Below are 25,065 nucleotides of genomic sequence, written 5' to 3'. Positions count from 1 at the left end.
TAAGCTCTCAGGAAAAAAATGGTTTTATCTCTCCGACCATGAAGTTATAGAAGCAATAAAGTATTTAAGACAGCCAACCTGATAATGATAGGTTATCTTGGTTTGACAGCACCTCACTTAAAAATCTGTATTCCTGGGGCACCTGGGTGGCTCAGTGGGTTGGAGCCTCTGCCTTCTGCTCAGGTCATGATCTCAGGATCCTGGGATCTTGCCCCATGTTGGGCTCTCTGCTCAGTGGGGAGCCTGCGTCCTCCTCTCTCTCTCTCTGCCTGCCTCTCTGCCTGCTTGTGATTTCTGTCTGCCAAATAAATGAATAAAATCTTTTAAAAATAATAATTATTTGTATTCCTAAGGTATGTTTAGGCAATTTCTATAGCTTTCAGCAAATATTAATATGCAACCAGTAAACTCCCATTTTAATAGGAAATAAATATCCTTGTTTAGTAGACATTTGGGCTTATGGTGCCTACATAGCAATGAGCCATCTGATTTTAGAGTTCTGTTTATTCAAGAATATCACTTATGCTTTGATGCTTCAGGGTGTTCTGTCATTAACAAATTTCCCATGGTTTGTTGTAGATGACATGTTAATTCTCAGATTCTATCCATTTAATGGAGATTTGGCCTGGAAATTGGGCTAACATAGTAGATAGAATTTGATATCCCATCTTAAGGCTGTATTAATATACCTTCTTCCTTGTGACATGCTTTTGATTAGAAATTTTAAAAAATAAAATAAAACCTTGTATGTCAGAGAACATATATTTGCTTTAAGCTTAGGATGACTCTACAGTTTATTATTTAATCTGGAAACTTTGAGATTAATAGGAGGCATTATTAATATTTATCCTGGGACAATAAGCATTTATTCCATTTATAAATATTTTGTTAGTACCATTAGTCATTGAAGAAATGAATGGGTTAGTTGTTGCTGAGTTGTTAACTGAGGTTCAACCTCCAACTGTACCAGTCACTCAATGTACAGTGTGTCACCTTGTCTCACTGCTACCAAAATAGTAATTAATATTACTGAGGAAAAGTTAATTATTGATGGAAAAACTGGGGCCCAGAGAAGATATAAACTTCTGCAGAGTCCAACAATTAATATTCAGAACGAGTTCATAGACAAACCCTGGTTCATTTAAAGCCTCTGTGAATCTTCCTTTCTAGACCTCAGCTTCCCCATTTATAAGATAAATAAAAATGGGCAGGAGTAAATAATTTATAAGGACTTCAATATTTTAGTTCAATAATTGTCTTTCTATTTAGCACATACTAAAACTTCTTTAATCTATGCTTTTACAAACACAGAAAAGAAATCCGAACCACCTTTTGATAGAGCAAAAATGGATTTAAATTTTCCAGCAAAGTTTGATTTTTGGATATAACAGAATGATTATGTGTTTCATTCGGTAAACTGACAGCTTTGGTTGTGCTATTTATGAAAAGAACAAACAATGAAATTAATTCAGAATGTGGGAGGATAAACATTATTTTAATGTATGGACATAGTACCTTAAGGGATCTCTTGAGGATTATTTTGAGTTTACTTTGTTTTTATAATGACAAAATTCTCTGTCATTTTAGATTACCTTAACCTTAGAATACCTAGATTACCTTAATCTATTAGATGACTTAGTCTATTACATTTAGATTACTTGAGGGGCATATTTCACAGAAAATGAAACAAAATAATACACTGTTATTATTCAGCTGATATAATTACTCTTGCCTGCCTATATTATAATGGGACTAATGAGGTGATTTCCTTCCCTCATTTCCTTCCCGATTTTCTATTGTCATTCTATTCAGTCTAGAAACTTCTTATTCAGGAGTTTCCATTATTTTACCTGGTTTTATATAATTTAATTTCTTTAAGAAACATGTACTCATTGAATCCTCTATGCTTGTCACTGTTGTGGGTGTTAAGGAACACCAACATATAAAACAAAAACTGCCTTCATAGAACTTGTGTTCTACTTAATAAATGCTCACTTAATAATAATTAAAGACACAATTTTATCAACCAGAAGTTTACCTTCTCCATAAAAGTTTTCTTGAGAAGCCTAGATCATATTTATCTTTTTCCTTCTAAACACTTACACTTTGTTTGAATTAGAACATTTAAGTATGCTGCTTTTACATCTTTCTTAGATACATGTCTTAACTCCTCAGCCAAATAAACTCACAAGGATGAGACTACATATTAAAACTTTATACTCCCCTTAATAACAAATAACTTTGTGCCTGCTTCTATAACTTCCTATGCTTATAGAAGTTCTTATATAGTATTATATTATAGTTATATTCTAACTTGTAAGTTCCTTTCTTTGAGGTCAGTATCTTAAAGTTTAAAATAAATTGTAATTAAATTTAATTTAAAGTTTAAATTAAATATTGGGTTGAAAGAAAGGCACATTTCAATTATAATACCACCCACTGACCCTGAATAAAACAACAAAAATTCCTACCGATTTACTTTACCTTACCATAAAAATCAATAGGTACTAACAAGCTCTTATTTTTCCTAACATTTTGAGAAAAAAATATCATTTGAATTGACATTTCCCCAATTACTTTTCATGTTTTATCAGGCATTTTTGTTTCTTCCACAAACATGTTTTTATTTCTCTTTTTTTCTGTTGGAGCGTTTGTGGTTTACTTGTTGATTTAAAGAAGTCTTTATTCATTTTGGGCATTTATTCTTCACATTTAATGTTGCAAATATTTACTCATAGTTTGTGACTTGCATATATGACTTCAATAAATACAGCTCTACTATCAGCAGAATGATGTTTTCAATAGATCTGTTACCCATTCCTTCTTTTAAAACACAGTACATATACAAAACATTACAGGACAAAGCAGCTTACTTTATGCGTACATTGAGACTAAGGGGTTTTCATAATGTGTATTTCAGGAGTATTGATCTCTTTCTGGAGTCACCTGAAATCTATTCTTTAGGGTCAACTTCCACCTGATAGGTGGAGTAAAGGAAGAATTGATCTCTAACCTAAAAAAAATCTAATTACAGATACATCTACCTAATTATTGCCCTCCAAACCAAGTAGCATCTTGCCCCACCTTCACTTAGGTCCAGCTGTCAATAAAACGTTTTAGTAATTCCTTAATGTAATATATTATCAAGGAATTATTATATTTTAGGAAACCCCCAAATTACCAATTTCTTTCACAATACATTTTTCAAATCAAATTGCTATACTTTCTTCCCCCTCCAAATCTCTCCTGCCCAAGTGATCATGATAGTATCTATTTCGTGGATAGTTCTCTGTTCTGATGAGTTAACTCCCTATTAATCCAATTCCATACCCCATTACGATTAAAAAACACTTGAGTTTGTATCCACAGAGCCTGAGCCAGTACTTCTATATCAAAGCCTACCCTGCCTCAGAACCATCTAGGGAATGTAGGAAGGAGTCAAACCTGAATGACTTATATTCAGTTTCCCAAAATTGATCCCAACCCTGATCTTGTCTTGTTGTCTTTTTTCTTTTTTCTCCTTCCTGCCTTTCTATCTTCCTTCCTTCTTTTTTTCTTTCTTCTTTCCTTCTTCCTTTCTTTCCTTCTCACTCTCTTTCTTTCATCTTATCACAAACAATTCCATCTGTGACTCATAACTTCCCATATAGCACTGACCAAGCAATCAGAACACAAGTTCTATAGTCATCCACGAATAAGAGCCAAGCTGAGCTACAAGAATTTCAGTAGAGAAGACACAACAAAGAAAGACATACTGCACAGCATCCCCTCCAATCTAAATCTCTTCTTCAACTGTATTAAAAACCCATTTTTATATCTTCAATATGTACCTGGTTAAACAGAGCTCCACTCTTGAACTCATAACTTGTATGGGTCTTTTTATGGACTTTGGGAGAAATATTGGAAACTCATATGGGCAAAATAACTTTTGGTTCATACTTGGAAAATCTGCATTTTTTTCAACAATATAAGTATCTTACAAACTGGCAATGTTTCAATTGGCAATAATCATTGTTTCCTCCTGATGCTCTAATGGTCAAAATTGGTCCACTAAAAGCCCTTTTTTCCGGTTGACCAAATTGTCCATTTTAACTCTAACCCAGAAATTACTGAGAGTCTCCCTGTTTCTGAAAACAAAATGTACCAGCATGATCTTTATTTTTCATGTACCAAGACATGGAACCAATTATTCTCCAAGTAGCTGTCAAAAGAGAGTGTTAGAGATCCAGATCTAGGCACTAGTGAAGGATAAATCCTGATGTTAGGCAAGAGACCTTAGAGGAGGGACTACTTAAATTACTTTATTAATAAAGTAAGAAATCCTTTTATATTGTAAAGAACATGAGTTCATGTTAATGTTTCCATTTGATCTTTACTTTAAAAAACCCTCTTTTTACTTGATCTAATATGAAGTTTCCTGCTTAGAATATTTTATGACTGAAGATGCTACATATTGTTACACAAAATTATGTTATTAAATTCTAATATTGAACCCCAATTTTCACAGTGCAATTTTAATTTCTATTTTTCTCCATCTCCAAGATTTCTGAAATTGATTCAAAATTGTACAAATCCTGACGATCTTTGTTATCTGTACCACCTGAGAACATAACCAACTGTCTGAGATCACACACACACACACACACACACACACACTGTTTCTATTTCCCCCAATAAAAACAATTCAAAGAAATTGTAAGGTAGGGATACCTGGGTGGCTCAGTTGGTTAAATGTGTGCTTTCCGCCCAGGTCATGATCCCAGGGTCCTGGGATCAAGTCCTGCATGGGACTCCCTGCTCAGCACGTTGTCTGCTTCTCCCTCTGCCTGACACTCCCCTCGCTTGTGCTCTCTATGACAAGTAAATAAATAAAATATTTTAAAAATTCTATTGATTTAAAAAAAAGGAAATTATAAGGCATTAAAAGATTCCCCCTCCACCAAATGTTGATAAAAATACTAATGAAAAGCAGAGTAATGTAAGCCAGACATGGTTCTTAAGATTTTGTTTGAAATCCCAACGTAGCTTTGTCTAATTCATTCCTACTATTTCAGTTCATTCTTTTTCATAATTTTCCTCTGTTTTATATCATTTTGTTAGTATCATTATTTTTTTGTTGCAGACAATTTAGTTCTGAACTCCCTTGGATATAGAGATATGTTATTGCTTGAGAGACTCTCAAACTATTCAAGAGTATCACAAAATATACTTAAATTAACATCAATAATTATAAATATGTTCATATATATAGATATACTACATATTGCAATTTGAATATCCCCACCAAATACATTACACAGAATAAATTCTTTAGGTCTATTTATTTCCACAATATTGACTCTACAAAAACCAACTCACATAAGACAAAAGAATAAAGAGGATCTTCTGGCTCCCAGCTCACTGTCATTTGATGAAGCCATGTGGTGGGAATAATTTGAGAAGAGATTATCTACAGCATAATGATCAAATCTTTCAGTGGTTAAAAAACAAGAGAGAGAGAGAGAGAGACTATATTCTAATCTAAACTCTATTATGGTATTGTATTTTTAACCTTTCTTTAAAACTTATACTCTGAAATCATTTTCCAAATATTTAAATCTTTCAAAAGTTACTCTTAAGCACTTTGCACATGTTGTTCTCCATGTTCTTCATGGCCCTTTCCATGACTATCTACTTCCTTTTCTTTTTTTTTTTTTTAAGATTTTATTTATTTATTTGACAGACAGAGATCACAAGCAGGCAGAGAGACAGGCAGAGAGAGAGGAAGGGAAGCAGGCTCCCTGCTGAGCAGAGAGCCCATTGCAGGGCTCCATCCCAGAACCCTGGGATCAAGACCTGAGCCAAAGGCAGAGGCTTTAACCCACTGAGCCACCCAGGCACCCCAGCTATCTACTTCTTATCTTTTATCACAGAGGCTTTCCTTGTGTCCTTACCGAAACGTCTTAATCACCTCACTATTGTATTTATTTGCTTCTTTGTCTGTAGGGTATCTGTTGCCCCACCAGATCACAGCTGTTGATTTCAAGCCTGTGAGGGAAAGGCCACACCTCCACTGTTACTCACCCTACCCAATAAAACATAGATATATAGTAGTTGGTCAAGATACATTTGTGAATGGGGATGCGTAGGTGGCTCAGTTGGTTAAGCAATCACTTCCTGATTTCAGTTCAGGTCATGAGATCAAGCCCCTCACTGGGGTCCCCGTTCAGCACAGTATACTTGTTTCTCTCCCTGTGCTCTTCCTGACCCCTCTCTAAAATAAATAAATAAATAAATAAATAAATACATTTTTTAAAGAAATATTTGTGAATAAATGAATGCATAGGTGACCCTGGGTACGCATCTTATTAGTCCCATTCTCCGAAACCGTTAGTGCCACTCTCATGATTTCAAATGCTGGGCCATCCTCACATCAGATTGAACCAAAAGACTCTCTCTCTTCTTCTCCCAAATTAGTTATATTAACAGTGTAATTTTAGGGATCTTCCAAGTTACTACTGCAGTGTAGGAAGATTCTTCTATGTAAACTGTTGGGTACTCTGTCAGATGCCTATAGTTTGATAAGTTCTTGTGAAAGAGGGATTTATTCATTTATATGTGGGGCAGTATCTTGGCTCCTCTATTAATTAATATTGTTACTAGATTGGGATATGTGTGTATCTCAGGATTTAGTTCTATGTGAAATTCAATTCATTTCAAGGTAAAAATTATTTGATGTTTACTATGTGCCATGTGAGGGCAAGATTTTAAGCTATTTTGAAGTAATGTCATGAACCCTGCTTTCAAAGAGTTGTTATAACTTGCTTTACACAAACTTTGGTGGAAATAACTAAATTTATTTGATGAAGGAGTTTGTATTTCTCTAAGTCTCATTTGAAAGTAGCTTATATTCCATAGAATATTTGACGTTACCATACAGATAAGAAATGTGTTTTCATTTGAGGAAAGAACTTTCTTTAACAGTCTCCAAGGTCATATAAGACTGGTTCCTGATTCATCTTGATGTTCTCAGGCAGAATAAAGTGATTTCATATTTAGTTCTTGATGTGTCTGTTGGGATATATTAAAATGTAGTAATATACCATTTATTCTTTGAATATACTATTGGAAAATTTTATTTATGGGGCCCTTGGGCTTAACAGGACTTACAGAATTTACTGTGACATGCTAAGTGCCCTCTGAGTTTCTGGAAGAATAAAGTCCAATTTGGGCTTATGATCAGGACAAACTTCCTCAATCAGAATTCCATTAGACATGGATGATAACCTTCTTATGAAAGGCAATGAAGGAAGTTCTCTGGAAGTTCACCTCTGGAAGTTAAATCGGTAACAGAAGACCAACTGCTAGAAAGTATAAACAGCAAGCTGTGGGGAAATAAAATATATGCCAATGAAGTAAAAGAGCTATGGGAAAATACTGCTAATATCACAAATATATTTTAATAAAAAACAGCATTCAGATAAAAATAGAAGGTACTTTTACATAGTCAGTTAAATTTCTCACAAATTACACTTCCATGCATAATAGGAGAATCCAAGTTGTTAAAAATTTCTGAGACATATTTAGCATTATTCTTCCATCAATAATTTGTCACAGGCCTTGAAAATGAGTTTGCATCAAAAGGACATTTGTGTGATCATAAAGCATTTTTTTTCCTAGAAATTAAAATTTTTAAAACTCAAAGGTGGCCTTTTAAAGATCATTATTTGAATAACATTGCTTGGCTAGAGTCTTGCCCTTTAAATAGATGATAATATCAAGATTAGAGTGCTTGGAGAATGCTTTTTACATGTTTATCACTAAACAAATGCTAGCTGAACTGAACTAAAAGTCAAGTTCACTACATTAATATCCAGTTTGAGTGGTGCAATCTCCAAGCTACAAAACTTTCAAAAGCACTGTTCAACAGCCAAATGTAATTAGAGGATAATTCATTCCATTTTTCCTAAATCTCATCAAGATCATTAGAGGAAAACAAATATACAGCATTACTGTTCCTGCTATCTATCGTATAATAAGCAACATCAATTATCAGTAGCATAAAAACCAGTCATTTTATTATGCTCACAGATTTGTGGGCCAGGAATTCAGACATGGCAAAGTACAGGTGGCTTGTGTCTGCTGCACCATGACTTGGTTCTCACCGGCTTTGGGCTGGAAGCCTCCTCATTATCTTATTTAATGCCCAGGCTGAAATAACTCTAAATCCTGGCCTAGCTAAAGTTGTTGACTGGGGTGCCAACTTTCTGGTTCTCTGTGTACTTGGCTTTCTCATAACATAGCAGCAGAGTTCTTAAAGATGATATCAGACAAATAATTTTAAGAGATTTTGCCACCTAAAAGCCCTTCCTGAAAAGGACTGACCTCAGTAAGAAGGCTCCAGGAGAAAGTTTTGTGTGCAGCAGCAAAGATGAGCAAATTGTCAGTACAGAAGTTAGTACTCGTAATTTAACTATTAACATCAACACATGATGACAATTATCACAAAATTTTGTGTTAAACAAAAAATAACAAAACTTCTTTATAAAAATATCATGGAAGATACAAAGGGCTCTGTGTGTGAATACAAGAGTTTAACAAAATATAGTTTTTAAATAACTTTTACTAGATATGAGTACTTTAAGAAGTTTCACCATAAGGAAATCTGTCAATAGGGATAATTTTACATTACTATGGAAAACATTAAGCTGTTAAGGTTTACCTTAGTGTTTCAATTCAAGTAGGGTTTTTTCCCTATCCATTTTAACTTGACACCATTAATGATGTATATGTTCTTTCTGATTAATTGCATATTGACATTTCCAACCTATTTACAATCAGTGCATTTTAAATATGTTTTCTCTTTTTACCTGAAATCAAACATATATTGTATAAGAAAAAGAGAACTATTAAATGTCAAAATGGTAAAAAAAGAAAAAGAAATGAATATAAATCATGAACTTAATTTCTCTAAAGGAAAAAAAAAAATTTTTAATTGCATCCCAATGATTAAAAAATAACTGTGAGCTGGCTGGCTTCAGATGTACCATAGTTGAGCTCTGAGTCAGCTGGGTGGACCCCATAAGCTCAGGTCCTAAAATTGAATTATGGTGATCCTTGGTTGCTAATGCCCACAAGAATTGGTAGAAGGAAAAGAAAATCTTCAATGGAAAAAAATAACATTAGGGTCAAATAATTTATACAAATTATCAAGAAAAGTTCTGTATAATTAAGTAATAAATCTAATAAATCTTTTAAAAAAGATAAAAGGTCAGCATAAAATAAAAGACACAAAAGGAAATAAGATTATATGAAAGAAAAGAAGCATAACTAATAGAAAATAGAAAATGACTGACAGGGAATCCATACAGTGGAATTAAAGAACCAGATCAAAAAACACACCCATGCCACCACCACCACCATTACTATCAACTACTTAGCTAGCTATTTTTTTTTTTGAAATCTATTTGCGTAATCAAATGTATCAAGTGATGTAAAAAGGGTATGTTTATTTCAATAATAAGGAAAAATATATGCAGTAAAATGTGAATAAAATTCAATGTCATTCATTTTTTAAATAATTCATTGCAAATAACAAATTAAAAAGTACCTACAAAATAACAACAATAATAATAAGCATACCTGGTGAAGATGTGAGAATTCTCTTTAAGAACAACAGCAAACAGGATGACTGCATTCATTGTTTTTAATGTCACATCAATCTTGAAGAACATGCTAATACAATAAACAAAGGGAAATAAATAGAGATATAAGAATTTGAGATTTAAAAACATTTTCAGAGCTAGCAAACTCTTGGCTTAGGGAAAAATAATTAAATTTTAGATTCTAGGACATGGACTTGAAGTGGCAAAACTAAATTGGTTGATATCTTAACCAGACAATCTGTAGTTCTGTATCCTTTAGGATTATTCTACTAAAGTTATATTTTTCAAAAAACTTACTTCACATTATTGTACATAGTGATCACTTGTCTGTATTTCAGGTGTAGCTTAGCTAAAATTAGTGGATAACTTAACTCAGATGGTTTTTGAAGCCTGTATATTTGGTATTATTTGAGCCTTAAACTTTTTTATATCGTAATATAGAGGATGAAGGAAAGGCTGCGCATTGTTGCTTGAGATTATGTACATTTGAACCAAATTTGTATTTGCATCACCACTATGGCAAATGAATGAGAAAAATGTTGATAAGTACGGAATTTTTAATTTTTTTAAATGTCTTCTTTTTTAAAAGACTTTATTCATTTGAGCAAGAGGGAGAGGGGGAGAGGGAGGGGAGGAGCAGAGCTAGATGGATAGGCCCTCTCAATGTGGGGCTCGATGTCATGACCCTGACATCACAACCTGAGCCAAAATCAAGAGTCTGCCACTTAACTGACTGTGCCACATAGCCTCGGCTTTTATATCTTTTTTCTTTTTTTATCAGCTCATACCAGTACTTGAAAATTTCAATGGTGTAGAATGTACTATAATATTTCAAAACTAAACTGCTTTTCAAGAATTAGTATTATACCAAGCAGGTTCTCTGACACAGCATAATTAAGTTAGAAACATTTGTTAACAAATAAATTGATATTTATACAGTTGGAAGTTTAAAATTATACTGTTTAGAAACTGATGGGTCAAAGATCACAAAGAAAATAAAATACTTAGGGGGGCCCTGGGTGGCTTAGTCATTAAGCATCTGCCTCAGGTCATGAAGCATCTGCTCAGGTCATGATCCCAGGGTCCCATGAACCCCCGCATCTTGGGCTCCCTGCTTAGCAGGAGGCAGCTTCTCCCTCTCCCACTCCCCCTGTTTGCGTTCCTTCTCTCGCTGTCTCTCTCTCTCTCTGTCAAATAAATAAATAAAATCTTAAAAAAAAATAATTAGAATTGAATTTTGTAAAAAAAAAAAAAAAAATACTACATATTAAAATGTGTGGGAAACAAGACAAAGTCAACCAAACAGAATTGACCCCGCTATCATCACATAGAGTTGTGAAAGCTATGTTCATTACAATGCTAACGGGCTGAGGATGCAAACAGAGGCTGAAACCAGTCACTCTTTGCTAACCACACCTTGTCCCCACTCTTGACCAGAAGGGAAATGTTTTTGTTTTTGTTTTTTAATTTTTTACAAAGTTACCATTTATGGGCTGATCAATAGTTACCAAATTGCAAGAAAGTGAAAAGTGAAAAGGATAACCATTTGGACTAGAACTTGGAAATCAGAAATTTAAAATTAAAAATATGCAATGCATTGAGCTGACTTAGAAGAAATGGATAAGCATGAGCAAAACTTCTAGGTTTATGACAAATAAATCCCAATTTTATGCAAATGATTACATCAATTATTGTATCTAGTATCTAAAGCTTGTATAAAACTGCACTGTAATTAGGACATAATTTGAACTTACTAGATGTTTATTTGGTCTAGTAACCTTATTTAACTTAATCTCAATTTTCTCATCTATAAAAGATTTCTTAATTATATGATCTTCAAGGACAATTCTGATTCTAAAATTCTATGACTTGCTTTTCTTTTGAAAAAGAAAGGTACTTGAATACAAACTTTTGTATCTAAACCCAAAAATTCCTTCTGAGATATTTCAAAAATCAGTGTCATATGTCATATGAGAAATGTCTAATATCACATATCCAATGTCATAGGAGAAAATTGTTTCTTGTGTCCAGCTAGTATGCATTTTTAAATATTTTATTTATTTATTTGTCAGAGAGAAAGTACAAGCAAGGGGAGCTCCAGGCAGAGGGAGAAGCAGGCTAGGCTCCTTGTTGAACAATGAGCTCCTTGTGGTGTAGATCCTAGGACCCTGGGATCATGACCTGAGCCAAAGGCAGATGCTTAACTAATAGAGCCACCCAGGCATCCCCAACTAGTATGTATTTACCCATAAGACCTAATTGCTTGCTTTTGCAACTTCAAACACTAAGTGAATTTTAATTATCTCATAAATATCAATGGAAAGCAATACACATATTTTAGAGAAGATATTAATCTCTTAAATACATAATGTAGGAAAGTTCTAAAATATTTTAGATGCATAGTATTATAGCACAATATTCCTTAATGTAGTATGCATACTACAGTTTATAATTCTTATTCTATAACTTTTCATGTATTTAAAATTATATATATGATACTATATATATATAATATCAATGTTAACATAGTGATAGCTTTATAGAAATCACTTAGACTTTAACTCTTACTATGACTCTGTGTAAAGAAATTGAATTAATTTAAAATAAAATTAGAGATTTCTGGTTCAAAGAAGATGGCATAGATCTATTTCTCCCTTCTACTTCCCACTAAGTACAACTCTAGCTCCTGGAAATAACACAAGAAGCAACTACATGAGGAGTCTCAAAAATGAAAGGAGGAAGATGATCTAATTAGGAACTCCAAAACCGGAAGGAAAAAAAAAAAAAAAAAAACGTAGTGTCTCTTGTCTTCCAACATAGCAACTGAAGGTATTTCAGGTATGCAAATTTTCCTCCAACTCAAACTGGAATTCCACCACTACCAACAAATGGTACCGGTAAGAGGGAATCAACAGGGAACCCTACTGACAATAAGCAGCCAAAGGAAATAGTCTCCTTCCCTATCAATTGTGAGACTATTTTCACGTACTTAGCTGAGAATCACCTATCATACCAAGAACCAGGACAATCACAACCTGAGGGAGAATGCCAATGCTGAGACAAATCAGATGTTGGAATTATCTGACAAAGCTTTGGTCATCATAAAAATACTTCAACAAGCATTCCCTCGAAACAAATAAAAAAGTAATAAATCTCAACAATGAAATAGAAGCTATAAGAAATACCTGAATTAAAATTTTAGAACTAAAAAATGCAATAACTATAAAAAGAAACATCTTAATGAGTTTAGTAGTAGAATGTAGATGATAGAGGATAGGATCAGTGATCAGAGATAAGAAGAATTTAGCTCTCTGTACTTCTGCTGTCTCTCTGATAAATAAATAAATAAATAAATATCTTTAAAAAAAAAAATAAAACTAAAAAAAATGAAAGAAAAGAAATGAAGGCTGTAAACTTCCCAGCTTCAGGAAAAATTTGCCAGAAGACATAGGATCAAGGAACTGAGTAAATCCAAACACAATAAATCTTTAACAAAGCCACACTAAAACACATCATGATTAAACTTCTGAAACCTGAAGGCAAAGAAAAGATCACAAAAGAGGAAAGAACTGATACATTACATATAAGGAAACACTAATTTGAGTGACTGTACATTTTCTCAGCTAAAGGCATTGAGGAAAAACGAAAGTCACATTTTTCAAGTGCTGAAAGATGAGTGTTGTCAACCATTAATTCTATACTCAGCCATAATATATATCAAAGAAGAAGGGAAAATAAAAGCATTCTCATATAAAGGAAAATTAGAGAATTTGTTGCTAACAGAGCAAACTCTAAAGAATGGCTGAAAGAGTTTCTTCAAACAGAAAGGAAATGATAAAAGAAGAAAACTTGGGGCAGTAGGAAGGAAGAAAGAAGAATAGAAAGAGGAAAATTTGAGGTTATATAAAAAACTACCCTCTTGGAATTTCTAAATCATATTTAACGATTACAAATTATAATACTTTTTAATACTAAAGACAGTAATATTTTAAAATGATTAAGGTAATGGGGCAAAAGTGGAAATAATATGTCCACACTTTACTCAAAACAGTAAATGTTGATACCTAGCAGACTCTGATAAATCACATACATATATTATAATGTTCAGAGCAACCACGAAGAAAACTGTACAAAATGATACAATCAAAAACACCATAAATAAATCATAAATGAAACCTTGAAAGTGTTCAAGTTACTCACAGGAAGGCAGATGTCTGTCAACAGGTGAATGGTTAAATAAACAGTAATATATCCAAGGAATGGAATACTATTCATCTATAAAGAAGAATGAATTATTGGTATATGTATTAACCTCGATAAACTACCAGAGAATTAGGCTGAGTAAAGAAAAGCCAACTGCAAAAGGTACTACTGTGTGATCCCATTTACATAACATTTTAAAGTGACAATATTATAGGGATGGAGAACAGATTAGTGGTTGTCGATGTTTAGAGGCAAGGTGAAGGTAGGGGTAGTTATAAAAAGGAAGCACAAAAGATCCTCATAATGATGGGAATGTTCTGTTGACTGTGGTTGTGGATAAACAAATTTACATGTGTGATTAAATTGCACAGAACTAAATGCATATACACATACAAAAGTAAGACCAAGGAAATCTGAATAAGATTGATGGAGTACTTCAATGTTAAAATCCTGGTTGTGATATTATACTATAGTTTTGCAATATGTTACCATTGGGGGAAACTGTGTAAAGTGTACGCAGGATCTACGTATTATTTCTTATTAATACATGTGAATTTAAAAGAATCTCAAAATAAAAAGTTTACTTAATAATATCCAATTAGAAAAACCAGTGAGGTACAGAATAGGTGGTATTTTACTGTGGAGAATATCCTGAAGGGGGCATGTGACTAAAGTCTAGGCCCCTGAGGGGGACAGTGACCAAGGATATAAAATCTGGAATCCTCCAAATGTCGAATCCTCCAGATGCAGGCTTATCTGCCAAGCGTCTGTTTTCTAGGCCTGGCTTATGCTCACCTCTTATGTGGAGGAGGTTGGAATGGGAACTACACCCCACCCAAGTAATATCAAGTAAAGTGATGTAATAATAACAGAAGAGGAGTTAGTGATCCTGGGCAGGAAAAACACCAGAGATCCTCTACATACAGAAAAGCTCAACATAGGGAATTTTCCTTCCCCAACCTCCCCAAAAAGGATATGGGGTGTCAATCTCTATTTTATTTCAACATTATATATAAAGGGATGTTCCTACAATGGATCATTTTAGGCTTCAGTCATGCTTCTGTATGGGAAGAAGAAACCTTTGAGAATTAAACATCATCGCATCAAGAGGGACTTGAAGCAGTCCATACTTCATGGACTGCAGCATGAGGCTGAAGATTCTTATAATCCTTCTTACTCTGAGATTCTGCTCTGGTCACCATTAATTTCAGCCATACTCAATGAAAATGTTAAAGAGAGGCAGTGTAGTAACTCCATCTGGAAGGAAACATTAAATCAGGAAATTATTTTAGCTTTGTGTTCTAATATAGCAGATATGCTTGTAGCTGTCTGTGGTTTATGCTTTCCAAAGCTTAAACTTAATATAGAAATATTTTCAAAAAATTGACTGAAATAGTTTTTAGTCTGTAAAAACATATGAGAATCAACCTCATTGCATTAAATTCCACAATGAAAAATCTATTAATTTGCAAAGAGAGTGCCTAGCAACAAAATGCCACCTATGAGTATAGATTTTGCCTAGTGAGTAGAAGATATGTATAATATGACCCTTGGTGATTAGTACAAAAATTATGGATCATTATGATAGATGTCTAATGTTACCTTCTGGTAGGATTGCAATTAGATATTTTACCTAATTATTTAAAAGAATATACTTCAGTTTATAAAGCAAGTCAAGCAGAGCAATTGCTCATTAATGAAAAATTAGCACCTTGAGAAAAATGTTGGCCATTAATTACAGAGCACTAAATTCATGAAATTACTTTTCTTAGTAAAATTAAGTAGAAATAACTAAGCATGCTGAAGAGGATTTTCACCTGGTAAAAACACCACTTTACAAAGTTACTCTTTACTTCGGCGACTTTTATTTTTCTAAATGAATAAGTATGAATGTTTGTTCATTCTACTAAACAAACAAAAACCTTCTGGTTAAGAAAATATGTTTTAATACATTCTTTTTTTCCCCCCTTATTTAATTGGTTTAATTTCTTTTTTTGTTTGTTTGTTTTTTATTTTTTATTAACATATAATGTGTTATTAGCCCCAGGGGTACAGGTCTGTGAATCGCCAGGTTTACCCTTCACAGCACTCACCATAACACATACATTCCCCAATGTCCATAACCCAACCACCCTCTCCCTATGCAGTACCCCCTGACAACCCTCAGTTTGTTTTGTGAGATTAAGAGTCTTTTATGGTTTGTCTCCCTCCCAATCCCATCTTGTTTCATTTATTCCTTTCCTACCCCCCAAACATCCTATGTTGCCTCTCAATATCCTCGTATCAGGAAGATCATACTTTCTCTGACTAACTTATTTCATTAAGCATAATACCCTCTAGTTCCATCCACATCATCACAAATGGCAAAATTTCATTTCATTTGATGGCTGCATAGTATTCCATTGTATATATATACCATATCTTCTTTATCCATTCATCCGTTGATGGACATCTAGGTTCTTTCCATAGTTTGGCTATTGTGGACATTGCTGCTATAAACATTCGGGTGCACGTGCCCCTTTGGATCACTACATTTGTATCTTTATGGTAAATACCCAGTAGTGCAATTGCTGGGTCGTAGGGTATCTCGATTTTCAACTTTTTGAGGAACCTCCATACTGTTTACCAGAATGATTGCACCAACTTGCATTCCCACTAACAGTGTAGGAGAGTTCCCCTTTCTCTGCATCCTTGCCAGCATCTGTCATTCCCTGACTTTTTAATTTTAGCCATTCTGACTGGTGTGAGGTGGTATCTCATTGTGGTTTTGATTTGTATTTCCCGGATGCTGAATGATGTGGAGCACTTTTTCATGTGTCTGTTGGCCATCTGGATATCTTCTTTGCAGAAATTTCTGTTCATGTCCTCTGCCCATTTCTTGATTGGATTATTCTTTGGGTATTGAGTTTGATAAGTTCTTTGTAGATTTTGGATACTTGCCCTTTATCTGATATGTTGATTGAAAATATCTTTTCCCATTCTGTCAGTTGTGTTTTGCTTTTGTTAACTGTTTCCTTTGCTCTGCAGAACATTTTGATCTTGATGAAGTCCCAATAGTTAATTTTTGCCCTTGCTTCCCTTGCCTTTGGCGATTTTTCTAGGAAGATGTTGCTGCGGCTGAGGTTGAAGAGGTTGCTGCCTGTATTCTCCTCAAGGATTTTGATGGATTCCTTTCTTACATTGAGGTCCTTCACCCATTTTGAGTCTATTTTTGGGTGTGGTGTAAGGAAATGGTCCAGTTTCATTTTTCTGCACGTGGGTGTCCAGTTATCCCAACACCATTTGTTGAAGAGACTGTCTTTTTTCCATTGGACATTCTTTCCTGCTTTGTCAAAGATTAGTTGACCATAGAGTTGAGGGTCTATTTCTGGGCTTTCTATTTTTTTCCATTGATCTATGTGTCTGTTTTTGTGCCAGTACCATACTGTCTTGATGATTACAACTTTGTAATAGAGCTTGAAGTCTGGAATTGTGATGCCACTAACTTTGGCTTTCTTTTCCAACATTCTTCTGGCTATTCGGGGTCTTTTCTGGTTCCATATAAATTTTAGGATTATTTGTTCCATTTTTTTGAAAAAAATGGATGGTATTTTGTTAGGAATTGCATTAAATGTGTAGATTGCTTTAGGTAGTATAGACATTTTCACAATATTTGTTCTTCCAATCCATGAGCATGGAACAATTTTCCATTTCTTTGTGTCTTCCTCAATTTCTTTCATGAGTACTTTATTGTTTTCTGAGTACAGATTCCTTGCCTCTTTGGTTAGGTTTATTCCTGGGTATCTTATGGTTTGGGGTGCAGTTGTAAATGGGATTGACTCCTTAATTTTTCTTCTGTCTTGCTGTTGCTGTATAGAAATGCATCTGATTTCTGTGCATTGATTTTATATCCTGATACTTTACTGAATTTCTGTATGAGTTCTAGCAGCTTTGGAGTGGAGTGTTTTGGGTTTTCCACATAAAGGATCATATCATCCGCAGAGAGTGATAGTTTGACTTCTTCTTTGTCAATTTGGATGCCTTTAATTTCTTTTTGTTGTCGGATTGCTGAGGCTAGGACTTCTAGTATGATTTTGAACAGAAGTGGTGATAATGGACATCCCTGCCATTTTCTTGACCTTAGCAGAAAAGTTCTCAGTTATTCTCCATTGAGAATGATATTTGTGGTGGGTTTTTCATATATGGCTTTGATGATATTGAGGTATGTACCCTCTATCACTACACCTTCAAGAGTTTTGATCAAGAAAGTGTGCTGTACTTTGTCAAATGCTTTTTCAGCATCTATTGAGAGTATCGTATGGTTCTTGTTCTTTCTTTTATTAATGTATTGTATCACATTGATTGATTTGTGGATGTTGAACCAACCTTGCAGCCCTGGAATGAATCCCACTTGGTCGTGGTGAATAATTCTTTTAATATACTGTTGGATCCTACTGGCTAGTATTTTGGTGAGAATTTTCGCATCTGTGATCATCAAGGATATTGGTCTGTAATTCTATTTTTTGATGGGATCTTTGTCTGGTTTTGGGATCAAGGTAATGCTGGCCTCATAAAATGAGTTTGGAAGTTTTCCTTCCATTTCTATTTTTTGTAACAGCTTCAGGAGAGTAGGAATTAATTCTTCTTTAAATGTTTGGTAGAATTCCCCTGGCAAACTGTCTGGCCCTGGGCTCTTGTTTGTTTGGAGATTTTCAATGACTGTTTCAATCTCCTTACTGGTTATGGGTCTGTTCAGGTTTTCTCTTTCTTCCTGGTTCAGTTGTGATAGTTTATATGTCTCTAGGAATGCATCCATTTCTTCCAGATTGTCAAATTTGCTGACGTAGAGTTGCTCATAATATGTTCTTATAATTGTTTGTGTTTCTTTGGTGTTGGTTGTGATCTCTCCTCTTTCATTCATGATTTTATTTATTTGGGTCCTTTCTCTTTTCTTTTTGAAAAGTCTGGCCAAGGGTTTATCAATCTTATTAATTCTTTCAAAGAACCAGCTCCTAGTTTTGTTGATTTGTTCCATTGGTTTTTTGTTTGTTTGTTTCTATTTCATTGATTTCTGCTCTGATCTTTATTATTTCTCTTATCCTGATGAGTTTAGGCTTTCTTTGTTTTTCTTTCTCCAGCTCCTTTAGGTATAGGGTTAGGTTTTGTATTTCAGACCTTTCTTGTTCCTTAAGAAAGGCTTGTATTGCTATATATTTTCCTCTCAGGACTGCCTTTGCTGTGTCCCACAGATTTTGAACCGTTGTGTTTTCATTATCATTTGTTTCCATGAATTTTTTTCAATTCTTCTTTAATTTCCTGGTTGACCCATTCATTCGTTAGAAGGTTGCTCTTTAGTCTCCATGTATTTGGGTTCTTTCCAAATTTCCTCTTCAGAGCATTGTGGTCTGAAAATATGCAGGGAATGATCCCAATCTTTTGATACCAGTTGAGACTTGATTTATTACCCAGGATGTGATGTATTCTGGACAATGTTCCATGTGCACTAGAGAAGAATGTGTATTCTGTTGCTTTGAGATGGAATGTTCTGAATATATCTGTGATGTCCATCTGGTCTAGTGTGCCATTTAAGGCCTTTATTTCCTTGTTGATCTTTTGCTTGGATGATCTGTCCATTTCATGAGAGGAGTGTGAAAGTCCACTACTATTATTGTATTATTGTTGGTGTGTTTCTTTGGTTTTTGTTATTAATTGGTTTATATAGTTGGCTGCTCCCATGTTAGGGGCATAGATATTTAAAATTGTTAGATCTTCTTGTTGGACAGATCCTTTGAGTATGATATAGTGTCCTTCCTCATCTCTTATTATAGTCTTTGGCTTAAAATCTAATTGATCTGATATAAGGATTGCCACCCCAGCTTTCTTTTCATGTCCATTAGCATGGTAAATTGTTTTCCACCCCCTCACTGTAAATCTGGAGGTATATTTGGGTCTAAAATGAGTTTCTTGTAGACAGCATATTGATGGGTTTTGTTTTTTTATCCAATCTGATACCCTGTGTCTTTTGATTGGGGCATTTAGCCCATTAACATTCAGGGTAACTATTGAGAGATATGAATTTAGTTCCCTTGTAGTGCCTATAAGGTGACTGTTACTGTATATTGTCTCTGTTCCTTTCTGATCTACTACTTTTAGGCTCTCTCTTTGCTTAGAGGACCGCTTTCAATATTTCCTGTAGAGCTGGTTTGGTGTTTGCAAATTCTTTTAGTTTTTGTTTGTCCTGGAAGCTTTTTATCTCTCCTTCTATTTTCAGTGATAGCTTAGCTGGATATAATATTCTTGGTTGCATGTTTTTCTCATTTAGTGCTCTGAATATATCATGCCAGTTCTTTCTAGCCTGCCAGGTCTCTGTGGATAAGTCTGCTGCCAATCTAATATTTTTACCATGGTGTGTTGCTGGCTTCTTGTCCCAGGCTGCTTTCAGGATTTTCTCTTCATCAATAAGACTTGTACTTTTTATTATTAGATGATGGGGTGTGGACCTATTCTTATTGATTTTGAGAGGGGTTCTCTGTGCCTCCTGGATTTTGATGCTTCTTCCCTTTGCCATATTAGAGAAACTGTCTACAATAATTTGTTGCAATATACCTTCTGCTCCCCTCTCTCTTTCTTCTTCTTCTGGAATCCCAATTATTTTAATGTTGTTTCATCTTATGGTATCACTTATCTCTCAAATTCTCCCCTCATGGTCCAGTAGTTGTTTGTCTCTCTTTTGCTCAGCTTCTTTATTCTCTGTCATTTATTCTCCAAATGGGGTTTCTCTAAGATCTTCCATGCCTTTTTCGAGCCCAGCTAACACCTTGAGAATCATCATTCTGAACTCTTGATCTGACATATTACCAATGTCCATATTGATTAGGTCCCTAGCCTTCAGTACTGTCTCTTGTTCTTTTTTTTTTTTTTTTTTTTGTGGTGAGTATTTCCACTTTGTCATTTTATCCAGATAAGAATATATGAGAGAGAAAAAAATACTAAAAGGCTGACCAAGACCCCTGAAAGATGTGCATTAACCAAATCAGAAGAGACCCCAAATCATGGAGGGAAGAAAGGGTGTAAAAAGAAGTTCAAAAAATTTTTAAAAAAGGAAATATAGATATTAGACTGGTGAATGAAACAGAGCCACCCACTTAATTTTGGGAGTACTTTGGTCTCTTAGAAGAAACTACCTCCCAAAATTTTAAAGAAAGAAAAACTACACACACACACACACACACACACACACACACACACAAAGGTAAATATGATGAAGGGATGGAATATGACTGTAAAGATGAAATTTTTTTAAAAATTCTAAAGAAGGAGTTGATAAGATAAGTTGGTCGGGAACAGAAAGGAAAAATAAGTGGAGAGAATTTGCTCAGGCTGGAGACTAGAACAAGCCCTGTGCTAGATTTAGGGTATATTTTGATCTATTAGAAGAAGTTGTATTCCAAAATTTTATAGAAGAAAAAACCCTATGTGTATAAAAAAAATAAACTTAGATACAATGAGGGATAAAATAGGACTATAATAATGAAGGTTCAAAAAGATTTTTTTTAATGAAAGGCATTCTTAAGATAAACTAGTTAAAAAATGTTAAGAGAGGAAAGAGTAAAAGTTTTAAAAAATTAGAATAAGAAAAAAATAAAATTTAAAAAAATTAACTTTCCAAAACTAAAGAATCATGGAGAGAAAGCCATGAATTCCATGCTCTGCTTTTTCCTCTTCTGGAATTCTGCTGTTCTCCTTGATAAGTGAGCTTTGTCTGGGCAGGATTTCTTGCTGATCTTCTGGAGGAGGGGCTGGTTGTAGAGATTCTCAAGTGTCTTTGCCCGAGGCGGAATTGCACTGCCTTTAACAGGGGCTGGGCTAAGTAATCTGCTTGGTTCACTCTCAGGACCTTTTGTTCCCTGAATACTTTCCATACAGCTCTGGAGGATGGGATTGAAAATAGTGGCCTCCCAATCTCTGGCCCAGAGGAGCCAAGAGCTTGGGTCCCCACTCCTCTGTGTGCCCATGGAGAAAAGTGCTCAATCACTCCCATCTCCCCGGCCTCCATCTGCGCACCAAGCTCACCCAGCCTGTGACCAAGCATCTCTGTCTCTGGCATACAGCCCCACGTGGAGTCTTCAAACCCAGCAGATCACTGCCACTCTTCCAGGGAGGTCTTCCTGGATCTGCCACTTGCGGGGTCCCTGCTCAAAGAGTAGTGGTCTGACTGTGCCACGAATCACAGTTTAATGTAACCCTGAGCTGAGAGCTCCATCTCTGTAGCCAGCTTCCCTGCTCTAATACCTGCAAGCTCTGCAATACTCAGACACCCCCGATCCTTTGGTGACCCTGCAGGACTTGAGACCACGCTGTCCCTGCAAGGGCTCCAGTCCCACTTAGCCTCTGGAGTGATGTCCCTCACTGGAGCAGAATTTTTAAAGTTCTGATTTTGTGCTCCATTGCTCTGCTGGTTGCTGGGAGCCAGCCCCTCCCACTGCAGTCTATCTTCCCATTGCTTTGGATCCACTTCTCTGCAGGCCCTACCTTTCAGAAAGCTGTCAATTTTCTGTTTCTAGAATTGCTGCTCTTCTTCTCTTTGATCTCCCGTTGGATTTGTAGGTGTTCAGAATGGTCTGATAAGCTATCTAGCTGATCTCCTGCTACCTGATGTCATCTCAGCCTGCTACCCCTCTGCCATCTTGACTCCTCCCCCCCGTTTTAATACATTCTTGTCATTGCTTTATGTTTCTGAGAGAAGACTTTTCACATTATTTCCAGATTATTCTGTGTGATGAGAAGAAAACTCTTTACAAGTAAATAAAAGGAAATTATCTGACACTCATTTAAGTTCTATCTAAAGGGTAATGTACTTAAGAGAATGAACTTTGGAATTAGACAAATCTAGAGTAGACATTTAGCTCTGCTTTTGTTTTTTTGTGTGACTTTGTGCAATTTACTCAAATTCTCTGGGACTCATTTCCTCACCTAAAATAGGTGATATAGGACCTATTCTGTAGGATTATTCCATCAATAAAATAATATGTCAATAGAGTATATAAAGTGTTTGGCACAGTGTCGGGCCTATTGTGCTAAATAAAATGAGGGAAACAGTCGTGGGGAAGTTTGGTTGTAGCTACATCCAAAAACTCCAATTACTTGGATACACAGCTTCAATTACTAATCGAATTTCGCTAAGTAACCCATAAAGAGCAGTTAAGGGCAACACATATTTTAAAGAAAATGTTAATCTTCTAAACATTTGAAGGATGAAGAACAAAATATTTTAAATATATTCTATTGTAGTCCAGTGTTTGCTGAAGGACACAGTATGATATATTCAATGCTTTCATAGAAGAACATTTCTTGGCTTATATATTCTATATATTTTAATTATCTCTAGTTATGTATTATTATATACAGCTTACCACATTAAAAATTTTCTGGAAATCACTAAGACTTTAACTTTTAAGGTGAGATCATGTAAAGAAGCTGAGACAATTTAAGATCAAATCTGAGAAAAATATTAAGTAAATTACAGAAGAGATTGTATTTACTGGATATAAGAAGAGTGTTGTCTATCATGATCACTTTACTATTTATATTCTTTTTTCAATATGAAATGTAGAAAACATGGCAAGGTTGTTGGCTCCCTGGTCTTTACCAGGGACTCACCCCTTCTGTAAGAAGTGTGATTGGAGAATCAGAGAGTTGCGAAAGATGAGTCCAAACTCTGACAGAAGAAAGGACAGGACCTGCCCTCTACCTCTGTTGTGTAAATACAGAGGTGGTGTTTTCTTAGATGTATGATGGTCCTCTCTCCAGAACTGTACTTTAAGGCTGAAAAATTACAGTGTGCCGATAAGAGACCATTCTTCAGAGCCAGCCCTAAGCAAAATTGTGAAATAGATCAAGTTATCTTTGCTACTTTCCCCTCCTTCCTAATAATTCCACTCTCTACCTGAGGCATATTTCTCTCTAGTCCCAGAACAGGCACTCTTTACTGTCACTAATTGAGAAAGTAAGATAATTCCCCTTAAAATGTCAACTGTTCAGTAGTAACCTCTCCCAGGAGTATTATAAAGATTCCTGCTGACCAAAAGAATCTTCAATTCCCATAGAAAAACATTTCTAAAAGTGCAAGTTAGCATTATCACGAGTGCTTATGTATGTACTTTTGGGCAGAGAAATTTTCTTACTATCCCTGAAATCCTACAATATAGATACTATATACTGATAAAGCCATGTCTAATAATATCTTTTTTCTCATATGTTTAGCTTTCTTTCCATCCTAAGCAGACGAAACACACACACACACACACACACACACACACACACACACGTCTTTGTGAAAGAAAACAGAATAATAGGCTCATGTCTAAAAAAAGAAATACCTTATAAACCAGCTGTCATTTGCTCTACAAGACCCAGGGATATCACTGTACTACTTCTGAAATAATGCAATGTAGGAGATTTGTTTTCCTGGGACTGTTCTGGTAATCAAAATTCTCAAGAGGTGTCTTGGGGAAATATAGTGGTAGTCCAAAATCTGGATATAAAAGTTATCTCTTTATCTTTAACCTGTATTTAAATTTTCCATCGAAGTGTCCCCTCAGTCCTTTGCCTTCTGCTCACAACACCCCATAATCCTACTTACTCTCAGGAGAAAATAAAAACCTTTTGATGTAGTGCCCCTATTTGATTTTTTACTCCTCATTTTCATGGCTGTCTTCAAAGAAGGTATTCATAATCATTACAGCCATTCTCAACTTACTATCCTGAAAAACATCTAACACCACTCTTCCAATTTGTTAAAAGTAAAAATTTAATTCAAGAGATTCCTGAGGGCAGTGGGCTTGAACTATCAGTAGGGTCACTTGAAAAAAAAAAAAAAATGTACTATGGAAGCAAGGGAAAACAGGAAATAGATCAATCTACACAAAAACAAACTGCCCAGAATTTAATCACTTCAGCTTCATGTTGGATTAATGGAATCTACCCTATCTTTCTGCCAGGATTAAAAGAATATCATCTGTAAATCATCCAGAGACCCCAATTTTTCACACACAGTTGCTAGCAGTCAATTAAGATCTATAAGGAAAACCAATGTAAGAAAAACAAGGGAGAAGATGAGACAACAAAACAAGGATCGCAAGGGATAAATACTTAGAATCATCAGACACAACCTTAACAATGAATGTGATTAATATTTTCAAGCAACTAGAGAATAAAATGGAAAATGTCATCAGAAACC

The sequence above is a fragment of the Lontra canadensis genome, unplaced genomic scaffold (assembly GCF_010015895.1).
Source record: "Lontra canadensis isolate GAN:19392208 unplaced genomic scaffold, GSC_riverotter_1.0 scaffold23, whole genome shotgun sequence".
Lineage (NCBI taxonomy): Eukaryota > Metazoa > Chordata > Mammalia > Carnivora > Mustelidae > Lontra > Lontra canadensis.
Note: the sequence above shows the minus strand (reverse complement) of the source record.